Raw genomic sequence first — 16,899 nt, 5'->3', positions numbered from 1 at the left:
CCACTCAATGGAAGGCAAAGGCGGGTGGTGTGTGCAGAGATCATATGGCGAGAGAGAGGGGAGACGTGCCAAACTTTTTAGCAACCAGCTCTCATAGGAACGAATACAGTGAGAACTCAGTCATCCTCTCCTCCTTGCAGGGAAAAGCATCAATCTATTTGTGAGGGATCCACCCCCATGACCCAAACATCTCCCATTAGGCCCTACCTCCAAAATTGGGGTCACATTTCAACATGAGGTTTAGAGGGGACAAATAAACCATAGCATCACTAAATCATTGAAACTACACAAATTTCCCTTCTCATGAAACTATGTTGGAAATGCCAGTGTGCAGAGAATTCTGAGGTCGAGATCTGTGTAGTGCGTTCATTGGCAATGAGAACATAGGAAAAGTATGTCTTCTTTTTAATTGCCTTTGAGTAAAGGTGACATAACACTTCTGCCCACATTCCATGGCCCCACTTAGATGCTAGGGAGCAGAGAAATACAGGTCTTCTGGTTGTTTAGGAGGTGGAATTAGGTCGGCTAAGCATATGGTTAATATCTGCTATACATGTATTCATGTATTTGGTTTTCAGTCATATGAAGTGGATCATCATTATAATGCCCATCTTTACAGATGAAAAGTTGAATAATTTTCCTAAGGTTTCATAATTAGTAAATAGTAGGAGAGTCAGGATTTGAACCTAATAAATTTGGCTCCAGTGTGCATGATATTAACCACCACACTAAACTATTATCCAATGATATAAAAAGGAGCATGTAAGAGATTTTTAGAAGATCAGATCAACAGGACCTGGTTGTAGACTATATATGCAGTTTGAATAGAGGAAGACTCATAGATAGCTCTGAGTTTTCTAGTCTGAGTGATTAGAATAGTAACATCGTAACTGGGAAAAAATTTGTGGGAATGTAATGCATTCCCAAATGCCGAACATACATGTAACATGTAAACATACATATTTTAGACATGTTCAGAATGACAGATTCCGTGACATGTCCATATGGAAACAGCTAATAAATATGCAATTGAAAACTCAAGGCTGATGCTCTGAGAGACATGGCGTTGGAGATGGAAATAGAGAACTGCAAAGATGCGATAGTTGTCAGGAGCGTGTTTCTAAAACATTAGCGGTCAAAGAGGAGACAAGGGGCTAAGTACAGGAATTTGATGAATGACTTTATTTCTGGAGTTGCTATGAGAGAGAGAGAGATGCTTAAAAACTCCTGAGGTGCCATCAAAAGTGGGAGGAAAGCTCAGAAAGCCAGAGAAGAGAGAGTTTAAAGGGTGTGAGAGCTCTCAATGGTGTCAGATACTGCAGACAGTTCCTAAAGGATGGAGAGGGGAAGAGACCATTGACTTTGGGAATTATAAAATCCTAAGCCTAGCCTCTGGGCATGGCTGTGCAGCCAAGGGCAGAAGCCAGTCTGTCTTCTGTTCACTCTGCTCGCTCACTTAGAGGAAAAGGGAACTTTATTAATTCTCAAATAGCACTGATAGCAGTGGCTGTGGTCTTACATGACTTCTTCAGATCTATTTCAATATAATGAGGAAAACCAAGAACCAGGACACTGACAAGTGAGTGAGAAATGGGGAAACGAGGGCATAAATGCAAAAGAATCTCACCAAGAGGTTGGAGTGAGAGGGAAGGAAAGAGGAGTTAGTGTGATTCTTCATTTATTTGACTAACATTTATGGAGTGTCAGAGTTAATGGAAGTTTGGAAAGGTGGGGAGATAGTTTAACGAGTTAAGAGTAGAAAGATTAATGAGGGAGCCAGGAGCCAGAAGAAAAGAGACTGTGTGGAGCTCATAATCTAGGTGAGGAGGCAGGAACAAATCTGCTTGTGTGAGATATGAGGAGGAAGAGTACAGAGAAGAGAGGGCCCAAGAAGAGGGGGAGGGTTAGGCTCTAATCATCAGCTGAGATGCACTAAACCAAAAATGCGAATAAGCCCTTAGAGAATGTGTTTGTTAGGGCTGCCAAAACAAAATATCTCAGACTAGGTGGCTTAAACAATAGAAATTTTTTTTATGGTTCTGGAGACTAGAAGTTCAAGAGCAACGTGTTGGCAGGGTTGGTTTACTTGGAGGCTTCTCTCCTTGGCTTGCAGATGACCATCTTCTCCGTGTCTTCATGTGGTTGTCCCTCTGTGTCCATGTCCAAATCATCTCGTCTTATAAGGACATCAGTCATATTAGATTAGGGCCCATCCCACTGTCCTCATTTTAACTTATATACCTCTTTAAAAACCCTATCTCAAAATCCAGTTACATTCTGAGGTGCTGGGGGTTAGGACTTCAGCATAGGAATAATTTCATTATTCAGCCCATAACAGAGAGGTATCTTTTAATTATTTCCGTGAAGGCATGAAAATAGAGACTTAACTCATCCCAGTTGATCCAGGACTATCCTGCTTTTAGCACAGAGAGTCCCTCACCCAGGAAACCCTCAGTCTCTAGTAAACCAGGGTGATTGGTCATGCTATATGAAGCCGATAAAATTGTTCTGAGTGAAATAAGGCTAGTTATTGGACATCCCATTGAGACAGCTGCCAATTACTGATTTTTATGGAGGAGGTTTGCTTCTGTCTTCTGAAAGGTTCTGTATCTGGCAGTCAAATCTATTCATGTGATGCTCTGACACTTTTACGTGTCTCTTTAATAAGATAAATATGGTTTTGCAAATATATAACTCCTGATAAGCTTTTACAGAAATCTGAAATTTGAAATCATGTCATTTATAATATATTAATAAACATAAGTTATTAATATTAATATGCTATATTTATTATATTAATAATTGTTACATGATAGTATTTTATAATTACTAATGTTATATAAAATTAATATTTATATAACACCAATTATTGTATCATTATTATTAATATAAAATAATAATTATATGCATCAATATATTATTGATTTATATATAAAGCAATATATAATTTATAAGTTATACAATTATGTATTATATATAAATCAATATATAATTTATTATATACTGTATAACTATATTACATATTATATATCATATAACACTTTATATATTATATATTGATTTATGTATAAATTACATATTTCTATAATAAAATGATTATATTAATAATAGAATTAATATATATTAATATTAATGTTTTTACATATTAATATAATAAGCTTGGATTTTAGAAGCATGTTATATGGCTTCCTGGATCTCAAGATTTGATGTTTCAACAGTTACATTCCTAGTCCATTATCTTTTGTAACATTTCTTCTCTTTCATTTTTCCTAGACTTGTTTTCTGGAATTTAAATTAGGTATATGTTAGATCTTCTCAATCTAACCTCTGTGTCTTTTAACATCTCTTATCTCTTTGGATTTCATTCTGGATAATTTCTTTAGATTTACCTTGTAGTTTATCAATTCTCTTTTCAGCTACATTTCATATGCTGTTTAATATGTCAACTGAATTATAAATAAGAAATTGCTTACATTTCTTGAAACAATCTCTGGAAATTATTTGAACCTTAGGTTAAAATTGAGTAAGGAATATTTGTGCTTCATTTTGCCTGTTATCTGGGTATACTATTAACTTGGAAAAACCTTAAATAAAATTTTTTACTTGTATGCTTTTGATCATCACATATAGTGTAAGTGGTTATGAATTCATTTCTTCTTTTTCTGCCCAGTGACAAGGGCTAGATAGGCAGTGCTATGGTTTGAACATGTTCCCCAAAGTTCCTGTGTTGGGACTTAATTCCCCATTCAACAGTGTTGAGAGGTGAGACCTTTGAGAGGTGATTGGGTCATGAGGTCTCTACCCCCATAAATGGATGAATGCCATTATTGTAGGAGTAGGTTACTTTCTCTCTTGGGTATCTGCTCTTTTGCTCTTCTGCCTTTCGCTACGGGATGATGCAGCAAGTAGTCTTTCACAAGATGCTAGCACCTTGATATTGGACTTCCCAGCCTCCAGAACTGTGAGATACAAATTTCTTCATTATAAATTACCCAGTCTGTGGTTTTCTGTGATAGCAACACAAAACAGACTAAGGCAATTTCTCAGCTATTCCCTCCAGTTTTTCAGTTTTGGATATACTTAAATTCTTGAATTTCATGCCGGCTAAGCAGTATTAATTTTTAAAAATGTGTTATATAGCATTTCAGTTATTTCTATTAGTTATTTCATTTTAGTTATTTCAATCAGGAAGGGCATACTGTCAGAAACACATGGAGTCATTACCTATTTTTAAAATGTATGTATTTTTTCATTCTAGAATCTATCATATATTTAACCAACTCCTAATCTTTAATTATATCTTCTTGAGTTAATTTATTACTTTTTAGAAAAGTTTTCACCTGGCTCTTCCAACAGTTCTATTTCAACAAAACACCTGTTTGAAGTGTTTATCTTTGTTTTCCTCTCTGGCTTGCTAGTACTACTAGGGCAAGTTATTATTTTCCATTTCCTGTTCAGACCTCAGGCTCTGTATACACTGACCTATAATTACAGGCCAAGTAGTTAGGGTCTTTTATGCAGTGGCAAACCTGCCAGGGGAAAGGTTTCTGCTTTTGTGGGCTGGCAGTAAACCAACTGGCAATCTGTCCACACCCAGCTGAAGCTTTAAAAAAAAGTTTTTCTTCTCCCAGAGCTCCCTAGGTGCAAGGGAGAATGCTTGCCTAGCCTCAGGGGCTACGAGCAACTTCTCCGTGAGTGCAGCGTTCCTCCATATGACCTGTCACTACCCAGATTAGTCTGACCTTCCTAAGAACACACATAAATAAGCCCATGTAATGCTTTCCTAAAGGCATTCATAGGTTTCCTCAGGCTAACTTTCACTGGAAGCCATAAAATTGAGACCTTTGTTTTAGGCCTCTCTATAACAGGGCCCTCCAGACTACCTAAAACGGAGAAGAGGAAGAGTATCTCTTTCCTTTCAGAGACCCTGGAGCCTGTGATCTCAAGTGACCCCTGTTTTAGATGCCCCTGCTTACGTACAGTAGCATTTTTTGCTGTTGGGGAAAGTAATTGAGAGGAGATTGAGAGGTTAAATTTGGGGACCTGGGTTCCATTACTTCTCCATATCTTCTCACAATGCTGTGAGTTACATGTATACTTTTAGTGACAAGGAGGTTCTGTCTCATCTGGAAGACCTGAATTAGTAGTGCCAGACTATGGTTAGCTAAGAGTAAATTGGGGCACTGTTATCAAAAGAAGGAAGAAAGGAAGACAAAGAGTATAAACAGCAGATATCCCCTCTGTGTAGCACCTGTAAGGCTTATGCACAGTAGATATACATAGATATACTTCTCTGTTTTACTGATAGCCATATCAGTAGATGTACAGGTCAGATTTTTACTGCATTTTCTTTGAAATAAGTAATATAATTAAATAACAGGAAGAGGGTTTTATTCCGATGGCATATTATAAATTATCAATATAATGCTGAGCATATACTTGTCTTGGTTAGGATGCTTTTCACTTAAGGTGAAAAGGTGTAAAATTATGACTCAAAATGACTTAACCATTACGGAATTTCATTAGGTCACGTCGTTGAAAATCTTTAGGTTTAATGCAATCAGAATTTTGACTCAGACATTTTCTTTTCTTCTGTCTCTGTGTTAACAGTTTTCTTATGCTGGCTTTTCTCTTGGTCAAAAGATGGCTTCCAGATATACTATGGACAACACACTTTCTTGTTGTAAGAGGGGGGTTGAGGGAGCGGGGAGAGAGATAGTTGTTTTTGATATATATATACCCATGAGACCATCACCATAATAAAGACAGCGACCATGTGCATCACCTGAAAAGTTTTCTCATGGCCCTCTGCAGTTTCTCATTTCCCTTCCTCACTCCTCCACATTCCTAAGCAACCACTGATTTGCTTTCTGTCATTATAGATTAGTTTGCATTTTCTAGAGTTTCATATAAATGGAAACATACAGTAGGTACTATTTTTTATCTGACTTCTTTCATTGAGCATGATTATCTTAAAATTCATCCACATTGTTGCACGTATCAGTCGTTAATTCCTTTTTATTGTTGAGTAGCATTCCATTGTATGAATAGTCACAATTTATTTATCCATTTTCCTGTTGATAGACATTTAGGTTGTTTCCAGTTTTGGGATATATTAATAAAACCACTAAAACATTTGTATGGAACTGTTTAACTTTATATAGACATATACTTTCTTTTCTCATGGGAAATACCTACGAGTGAAATGGCTAGATTATATACTTAGCATACATATAACTTTTTAAGAAACTGCAAACTGTTCTCCCAAAGAGTGTATTATTTTATATTCCCACTAGCAGCATATGAGAGTTCTAGCTCCTTCATATATTTGCAACACTTGGTATGGTCAGTCTTTTTTATTTTAATCATCTCAATTGATATGTTCAATGGTATCTCATTGTGATTTACTTTGCTTTACCCTAATGTCTAATGATGATGGGCATCTGTTTATGTGCTTATTTGCCACTTGGAGAAATGCATGTTCAAATGTTTTGTTCACTTTTGGTGGATTTTTTTAAATTATTATTGAATTTTGAGAGTTCATTTTATATTCTGGATAAAAGTATTTTACCAGATATATGATTTGCAAATATATATTTTTAGCCTGTGGCTTGTCTTTTCATCCTCTTTTGCAGAGAAGGTTTTAAATTTGATGAAGTGGTATAATTTATCAGCTTTTTACTGCTTTGTGGTTTCAGTGTTGTATCCAAGCACTCTTTGCCTGACTCAAACTCACTAAGGTTTTCTCCTCTATTTTCTTCTAGAACTTTTGTAGTTTGAGGACTTAAATTCACGTCGATGATATATTTTGAGTTAAGTTTTGCGTATAATGGTGCAAGATATGGATTGAAGTTTTTCTTTTTAGAGTATTGATTTCCAACTGATCCAGCAGCATTTGTTGAAAAAAAAAACAAACTATCCTTTCTTCACTAAATTGCCTTTGCAAATTGTTAAAAATCAGTTGTCCATGGCACATGTATATATACGTAACAAACCTGCACATTGTGCACATGTACCCTAGAACTTAAAGTATAATTTTAAAAAATCAGTTGTCTCTGTATGTCTGGACTCTATTTTGTTCCATTGATCTTTTCTCTATCTACATGATAATACCACACCTTTTTGATTACTTTATAGCTTTATAGTAAGTCTTGAAATCAGGGAGTGTTAGTCCTCCAACTTTGTTCACTTTTTCAAGGTTGTTTTGGCTATTCTAGGTCCTTTGCATTTCTGAGTTCATTTTAGAACTAGCTTGTCAATTTCTACAATAAGTATGTTAGGGTTTTGATTTGGATTGCATTAAATCTCCAGAACAACTTGGGAAGAACTGCTATCATAATAATGAGTTTTTTGTCTCATGAACAGGGTATGTGTCTCCATTTACTTAGACATTCTTTAATTTCTCATAGTTGTGTTGTATGTTTTTCTATATTTAGGACTTTCACATCTTTTGTCAGATTTATCCTTAAGTATTTACATTTTTAGTGCTATTTAAATAGTGTTTTAAAATTTTAATGTTTAGGCTGGGCACAGTGGTTCACGCCTGTAATCTCGGCACTTTGGGAGACTGAGGTGGGCAGATTACTTGAAATCAAGGGTTTGAGACCAGACTGGCCAATGCGGAGAAACCCCATCTCTACTAAAAAAAAAAAAAGAATCAAACATTGTCTGGGCATGGTGGTGCACCTGCAGTCCCAGCTACTTGGGAAGTTGAGGCAGGAGAATCACTTGAACCCGGGAGGCGGAGGTTGCAATGAGCCAAGATTACACCACTGCACTCCAGCCTGGGTAACAGAGTGAGACTCTGTCTCAGAAAAATAAAATAAAATTTTAATGTTTAATTTCAGTTTTTCATTGCTAATATATAGAAATACAATTGATTCTTATTTATGGATCTTGCATCTTGCTACTTTGATACATTTATTACTTTAGTAGGTTTTTTTGGTTAATTTGATTGGATCTTCTACCTAGATGATCATGTCATCTGTGAATAAAAATAGTTTTACTTCTTTTTTAACCTAGATGCTCTTTATTTCCTTTTCTTGCCTGATTGCGCTGGTTCAATAGATGTGACATCTATTGAACAAAAAAACCAAAGAACAGACATCTTTGTTTTATTCCCAATTTTAAAGGAAAAGCATTAAATCTTTTCCTATTAAGTATGATGTTTGATCTAAGTTTTTGTAGATGTCCTGTGTCAGATTAAGGAACTTATCTTCTATTTCAACTTTAGTGAGAATTTTTTTGAAAATATCATGAATGTGTTGGCTTTTGTCAAATATGTTTTCTGTCCTCAATTGATATGGTCATATTATTATTTTTTTTAGTTTGTTAATATATTGAAATTCATTGATGTTTGAATGTCAAATGAATGCTGCATTCCTAGGATAAATCCCAGTTGTTATTCATATTATCCTTTTTATATATTGTTGAATTCAATTTGCCAAAATTTTGTAAAGCTCTTTTGCATCTATGTTTATTAAGGACACTTGTTGGTAGTTTTCTTTTCTTGTAATGTCTTTATCTTGCTTTGGCCTTAGGATAATGTTAGCATTTTAGAATGAATTGAAAAGTGTTCTCTCCTCTTAAATTAAAAAAATATTTTAATAGGTATTTGGGTAACAGGTGGGGTTTGGTTACATGGATAAGTTCTTTAGTGGTGATTTCTGAGATTTTGGTGCACCCATCACCCAAGCAGTGTACGCTGTACCTAATGTGTAGTCTTTTATCCTTCACCCCCACTTCCACCCTTCCCTCTGAGTCCCCAAATTCCATTGTATTATTTTTATGCCTTTGTGTCTTCATAGCTTAGCTCTCACTTATAACTGAGAACATACAATGTTTAGTTTTCCATTCCTGAGTTATTTCACTTAGAATAATGTTCTCCAATTCCATCCAGGTTGCTACAAGTGCCATTATTTTGTTACCTTTTATGGTTGAGTAGCATTCCATTATGTATGTATGTATGTATGTATGTATGTATGTATGTATGTGTGTATGTATGTGTCTATCTATCTATCTTTCTATCTATCATCTATCTATCTATATCTCACATTTTCTTTATGCACTTGTTGGTTGATGGGCATTTGAGCTGGTTCCTATTTTTGCAATTGTGAATTGTGCTGCTATAAACATGCACGTGCAAATGTCTTTTTCATATAACAACTTCTTTTTCTCTGGGTAGATACCCAGTAGTGAGATTGCTGGATCAGATGGTAGGACTACTTTTAGTTCTTTAAGGAATCTCCATGCTGTTTTCCATAGTGATTTTACCAGTTTACATTCCCACCAGCAGTGTAAAAGTCTTCCCTTTTCAGCACATCCATGCCAACATCTATTATTTTTTGATTTTTGTGGCCATTCTTGCAGAAGTAAGGTGTTTCATATCTATTATGTTTTGATTTTTTTAATTGCAGCCATTCCTGCAGGAGTAAGTTGGTTTTGTATTGTGGTTTTGATTTGCATTTCCCTGATCATTAGTGATGCTGAGCATTTGTTCATATGTTTCTTGGCCATTTGTATACCTTCTTCTGAGAATTGTCTATTCATGCCCTTAGCCCACTTTTTTATGGGATTATTTTTTTTTTTTTCTTACTGATTTGTTGGAGTTTTTTGTAGATTTTGGGTATTAGTCCTTTGTTGGATGCATAGTGTATTAGTTCATTCTCATGCGGCTATGCGGAAATACCCCAAACTAGGTAATTTTTAAAGGAAAGGGGTTTAATTAACTCACAGTTCTTCAGGGCTGAGGAGGCCTCAGGAAACTTATAATCATGGTGGAAGTGGAAACAAACACATCGTTTTTCACATGGCGGGATTAGATGGTGCCCTCCCACACTGAGGGTGGGTCTTCCTCTCCCAGTCCACTGACTCAAATGTTAATCTCCTTTGGCCAAACCCTCACAGACACACCCAGGAACAATACTTCAAATCCTTCAATCGAATCAAGTTGACATTCAATATTAATCATCACACACAGTTTGCAAATATTTTCTACCACCTATGGATTGTCTGTTTACTCTGCTGATTATTCCTTTTTCTGTGCAGAAGATTTTTAGTTTATTCCCATCTGTTTATCTTTGTTTTTGTTGCATTTGCTTTTGGCTTCTTGGTCATGAAGTCTTTGCCTAGGCTAATGTCTAGAAAGGTTGTTCTGATGTTATCTTCCAGTATCTTATGTTTCACGTCTTAGATTTAAGTCTTTGCTCCATCTTGAGTTGATTTTTATATAGGGTGACAGAAGAGAATCTGGATTCATTCTTCTACATGCGGTTTGCCAATTATCCCAGGACCATCTGTTGAATAGGTTGTCCTTTCCCCATTTTATGTTTTTGTTTGCTTTGCTGAAAATCAGTTGACTGTAAGTATTTGGTTTTATTTCTGGGTTTTGTATTCTGCTTCATTGGTCTACTGGCTTATTTTTATATCAGTGCCATGCTGTTTTGGTGACTGTGGACTTAGAGTATAGTTTGAAGTCAGGTAATGTGATGCCTCCAGATTTGTTCTTTTTGCTTAGTCTTGCTTTGGCTATGTAGGCTCTTTTTTGGGTTCCATATAAATTTTAGGATTTTTTTTTTTCTAATTCTGTGAAGAATGATTTTGTTTTTTTTTTATGGGAATTGCATTGAATCTGTAGATTGCTTTTGGCAGTTATTTTTCACAATATTGGTTCTACCCAATTATGAGCATGGGATGTATTTTCCATTTGTTTGTGCCATCTGTGATTTCTTTCTGCAGTGTTTTGTAGTTTTCCTTGTAGAGGTCTTTCACATCCTTGGTTAGGTATATTACTAAGTATTTTATTTTATTTTTACAGGTATTGTAAAAGGAATTGAGTTCTTGATGTGATTCTCAGCTTGGTTGCTGTTGGTGTATAGCAGTGCTACTGATTTGTACACATTGATTTTGTATCCTGAAACTTTACTGAATTTATTTATCAGATCTAGGAGCTTTTTGGGTGCATCTTTAGGGTTTTCTAGGTATGTGATTATATCATTGGTGAACAGCAACAATTTGACTTCCTCTTTACTTATTTGGATGCCCATTCTTTCTTTCTCTTCTCTGACTGCTCTGGCTAGGATTTCCACTGCTATGTTGAATACAAGTGGTGAAAGTAGGCATCCTTGTCTTGTTCCAGTTCTCAGGGGGAATGCTTTAAACTTTTCCCCGTTCAGTATAATGTTGGCTGTGGGGACTTTTGTCACCTTAAGGTATATTCCTTCTGTGCCGATTTTGCTGAGGGTTTTAATCATAAAGGGATGCTGGCTTTTGTCAGTTTTTTTCTGCATCTATTGAGATGGTCATGCAATTTTTGTTCTTAATTCTGTTCATGTGGTGTATCACATTTTTTGACTTGCTTATGTTAAACCATCCCTGAATCCCTTGTATGAAACCCACTTGATTATGGTGAATTGTCTTTCATGTCCTTGGTTAGGTATATTCCTAAGTATTTTATTTTATTTTTACTGATATTATAAAAGTAATGTCTTTTTGATATGTGGTTGGATTCGGTTCACTAGTATTTTGTTGAGGATTTTTGCATCTATGTTCATCAGGAATGTTGCTCTGTAGCTTTCCTTTTTTTTTTGTTATGTCCTTTGCTGGTTTTGGTGTTAGGATAATACTGGCTTCATAGGATGATTTATGAGAGATTCCCTCTTTTTCTATCTTTTGGAATAGTTTGAATAAAATTGGTACCAATTCTTATTTGACTTTCTGATAGAATTCACTTGTAAATCTAACTGGTCCTGGACTGTTTTTTGTTGGCAATTTTTTGTTGTTGTTGTTGTTACCATTTCAATCTCGCTGCTTGTTATTGATCTGTTCAGAGTTTATATATCTTCCTGGCTTAATCTAGGAGCATGCATTTCCAGGAATTTATCCATCTCTTCTGGTTTGTGCACATAAAGGTGTTCATAGTAACCCTGAATTACCTTTTGTATTTCTGTGGTATCTGTTGTGATATCTCTCATTTCGTTTCTCGTTGAGCTTATTTGGATCTTCTTTTATTGGTTAATCTCACTAATGGTGTATGAATTTTGTTTATCTATTCAAATAAACAGCTTTTTGTTTCATTTACGTTTTGCATTTTTTGTTTCAATTTCATTTAGTTCTGCTCAGATCTTAGTTATTTTTTTTTTCTTCTGTTGGGTTTGGGTTTGGTTTGTTTGGTTTATTCTTGTTTCTCTTGCTCTTTGAGATGTGAACTTAGATTGTCTATTTGTGCTCTTTCAGGATTTTTGATGTAGGCATTTAATGCTATGAACTTTCCTCTTAGCACTGCTTCTGCTGTATCCCAGAGGATTTAACAGGTTGTGTCACTATTATTGTTCAAAGAATTTTTTATTTTCCATCTTGACTTCATTGTTTACCCAAAGGACCTTCAGGAGGAAATTATTTAATTTCTATAGATTTGTTTAGTTTTGAGGGTTCTTTTTGGAGTTAATTTCCAATTTAATTTCACTGTGATATGAGAGAGTACTTGATACAATTTTGATTTTCTTAACGTTATTGAGACTTGTTTTGTGGCCTATCATATCATCTGTCTTGGAGAATGTTCCATGTGTGGATGAATAGAACATATATTCTGCAGTTGCTGGGTAGAATGTTCTGTAAATATCTGTTAAGTCCATTTGTTCTGGGTTCTACTTTAACTCTGTTGTTTCTTTGTTGACTTTTGTCTTGATCACCTATTCAGTGGTGTCAGTGGAGTATTAAAGTCCCCCACTATTATTGTGTTGCTGTCTCATTTCTTAGGTCTAGTAGTAATTGTTTTATTAAATTTGGAGCTTCAGTGTTGGGTGAATATATATTTAGGATTGTGATATTTTCCTGCTGGACTAGTTCTCTTATCATTATAAAATATTCCTCTTAAACATGAGAATTATTGTATTCCCCATTCCTTTTTCCCTCCTTTTGACTCCTTCTTTCCTCCCTCTGTCCTCCCCTCCCATTTTCTTTTTTTAAAAAAAATTATTATACTTAAGTTCTAGGATACCTGTGCACAACGTGCAGGTTTGATACATAGGTATACATATGCCATGTTGGTTTGATGCACCCATCAACTCATCATTTACATTAATTATTTCTCCTAATGCTGTCCTTCCCCAAACCCCCATCTCCTGACAGGCCCTGGTGTGTGATGTTCCCTGCCCTGTGTCCAAGTGATCTCATTTTTCAGTTCCCACTGATGAGTGAGAACATGCAGTGTTTGGTTTTCTGTCCTTGTCATAGTTTGCTGAGAATGATTTCCAGCTTGATTAATGTCACTGCAAAGGACATGAACTCATCCTTTTTTATGGATGCGTATATTCCATGGTGTATATGTGCCACATTTTCTTAATCCAATCTATCATTGATGGACATTTTGGTTGATTCCAAGTCTTTGCTACTGTGAATAGTGTCACAATAAACACACATGTGCATGTGTCTTTATAGCAGCATGATTTACAATCCTTTGGGTATATACGCAGTAATGAGATTGCTGGGTCAAATGGTATTTCTAGTTCTAGATCCTTGAGGGATCGCCACACTGTCTTCCACAATGGTTGAACTAATGTACACTTCACCAACAGTGTAAAAGCATTCCTATTTCTCCACATCCTCTCCAGCATCTGTTGTTTCCTAACTTTTTAATGATCACCATTCTAACTGGTGTGAGATGGTATCTCATTGCGGTTTTGATTTGCATTTCTCTGACGGCCAGTGATGATGAGCATTTTTTCATGTGTCTGTTGGCTGCATAGATGTCTTCTTTTGAGAAGTATCTGTTCATATCCTTTGCCCACTTTTTGATGGGGTTGTTTTTTTCTCGTAAATTTGTTTGAATTCTCTGTAGATTCTGGATGTTAGGCCTTTGTCAGATGGGTAGATTGCAAAAATTTTCTCCCATTCTGTAGGTTACCTATTCACTCTGATGGTAGTTTCTTTTGCTGTGCAGAGCTCTTTAGTTTAATTAGATCCCATTTGTCTATTTTGGCTTTTGTTGCCATTGCTTTTGGTGTTTTAGTCATGAAGTTCTTGCCCATGCCTGTGGCCAGAATGGTGTTGCCTAGGTTTTCTTCCAAGGTTTTTATGGTTTTGGTTCTAACATTTAAGTCTTTAATCAATCTTGAATTAATTTTTGTATAAGGTGTAAGGAAGGGATCCAGTTTCAGCTTTCTACGTATAGCTAGCCAGTTTTCTCAGCACCATCGATTAAGTATAGAATCTTTTCCTCATATCTTGTTTTTGTCAGGTTTGTCAAAGATCAGATGGTTGTAGATGTGTAGCATTATTTCTGAGGCCTCTGTTCTGTTCCATTGATCTACATATCTGTTTTGGCACCAGGACCATGCTGTTTTGGTTACTGTAGCCTTATAGTATAGTTTGAAGTCAGGTAGCATGATGCTCCAGCTTTGTTGTTTTGGCTTAGGATTGTATTGGCAATGCGGGCTCTTTTTTGGTTCCATTTGAACTTTAAAGTAGGTTTTTCCAATTCTGTGAAGAAAGTCATTGGTAGTTTGATGGGGAAGGTATTGTATCTATAAATTAACTTGGGCAGTATGGCCATTTTCATGATGTTGATTCTTCCTATCCATGAGCATGGAATGTTCTTCCATTTGTTTGTGTCCTCTTTTATTTTGTTGAGTAGTGATTTGTTGTTCTCCTTGAAGAGGTCCTTCACATTCCTTGTAAGTTGGATTCCTAGGTATTTTATTCTCTTTGTAGCTATTGTGAATGGGAGTTCACTCATGATTTGGCTCTGTTTGTCTGTTATTGGCGTATAGTAACACTTGTGATTTTTCACATTGATTTTGTATCCTGAGACTTTGCTGGAGCTTAAGGACATTTTGGGCTGAGATGATGGGGTTTTCTAAATATACAATCATGTCATCTGCAAACAGGAACAGTTTGACTTCCTCTTTTCCTAACTGAATACCCTTTATTTCTTTCTCTTTCATGATCACTCTGGCCAGAATTTCCAACACTATGTTGAATAGGAGTGGTGAGAGAGGACATCCTTGTCTTGTGGCAGTTTCCAAAGGGACTGCTTCCAGTTTTTGCCCATTCAGTATGATATTGGCTGTGGGTTTGTCATAAATAGCTCTTATTATTTTGAGATACATTACATCAATACCTAGTTTATTGGGAATTTTTAGCATGAAGGGCTGTTGAATTTTATTGAAGGCCTTTTCTGCATCTATTGAGATAACCATGTGTTTTTGGTCATTGGTTCTGTTTATGTGATGGATTACGTTGATTGATTTGCATATGTTGAACCTGCCTTGCATCCCAGGGATGAAGTCAACCTGATCGTGGTGGATAAGTTTTTTGATGTGCTGCTGGATTCGGTTTGCCAGTATTTTATTGAGGATTTTCACATCGATGTTCATCAGGGATATTGGTCCGAAATTCTCTTTTTTTGTTATTGTGTCTCTGCCAGGCTTTGGTATCAGGATGATGTTGGATGCATAAAATGAGTTAGGGAAGATTCCTTCTTTTTCTATTGACTGGAATAGTTTCAGAAGGAATGGTACCAGCGCCTCTTTGTACCTCTGGTAGAATTCGGCTGTGAATCCATCTGGTCCTGGACTGTTTTTGGTTGGTAGGCTATTAATTATTGCCTCAATTTCAGAAACTGTTATTGGTCTATTCAGAGATTCAACTTATTGCTGGTTTAGTCTTGGGAGGGTGTATGTGTCTAGGAATTTATCCATTTCTTCTAGATTTTCTAGTTTATTTGCACAGAAGTGTTTGTAGTATTCTCTGATGGTAGTTTGTGTTTCTGCAGGATTGGTGTTGATATCCCCTTTATCATTTTTTTATTGTGTCTATTTGATTCTTCTCTCTTTTCTTCTTTATTAGTCTTGCTAGTGGTCTTCAATTTTGTTGATCTTTTCAAAAAACCAGCTCCTGGATTCATTGATTTTTTGAAGGTTTTTTTGTGTCTCTATCTCCTTCAGTTCTGATCTGATCTTAGTTATTTCTTGCCTTCTGCTAGCTTTTGAATTTGTTTGCTCTTGCTTCTCTAGTTCTTTTAATTGTGATGTTAGGGTGTCGATTTTAGATCTTTCCTGCTTTCTCTCGTGGGCATTTAGTGCTATAAATTTCCCTCTACACACTGCTTTAAATGTGTCCCAGAGATTCTGGTATGTTGTGTCTTTGTTCTCATTGGTTTCAAAAAAATCTTTATTTCTGCCTTCATTTCGTTATTTACCCAGTAGTCATTCAGGAGCAAGTTGTTCAGCTTCCATGCGGTTGTGTGGTTTTGAGTGAATTTCTTAATCCTGAGTTCTAATTTGATTGCACTGTGGTCTGAGAGACAGTTTGTTGTGATTTCTGTTCTTTTATATTTGCTGAGGAGTGCTTTACTTCCAATTATGTGGTCAATTTTAGAATAAGTGCAATGTGGTGCTGAGAAGAACGTGTATTCTGTTGATTTGGGGTAGAGAGTTCTGTAGATGTCTATTAGGTCTGCTTGGTGCAGAGCTGAGTTCAAGTCCTGGATATCCTTGTTAACCTTCTTCTGTCACGTTGATCTGTCTAATGTTGACAGTGGGGTGTTAAAGTCTCCCATTACTATTGTGTGGGAGTCTAAGTCTCTTTGTAAGTCTCTAAGGACTTGCTTTATGAATCTGGGTGCTCCTGTATTGGGTGCATATATATTTAAGATAGTTAGCTCTTCTTATTGAATTGATCCCTTTACCATTATGTAATGGTCTTGTCTCTTTTGATCTTTGTTACTTTAAAGTCTGTTTTATAAGAGACTAGGATTGCAACCCCTCCTTTTTTTGGCTTTCCATTTGCTTGGTAGATCTTCCTCCATCCCTTAATTTTGAACCTATGTGTGTCTTTGCACGTGAGATGGGTCTCCTGACTACAGCACACTAATGGGTCTTGACTTTATCCAAATTTGCC

The sequence above is a fragment of the Macaca fascicularis genome, chromosome 5, assembly GCF_037993035.2.
Source record: "Macaca fascicularis isolate 582-1 chromosome 5, T2T-MFA8v1.1".
Taxonomy (NCBI): domain Eukaryota; kingdom Metazoa; phylum Chordata; class Mammalia; order Primates; family Cercopithecidae; genus Macaca; species Macaca fascicularis.
This window is presented reverse-complemented; position numbering follows the sequence as displayed.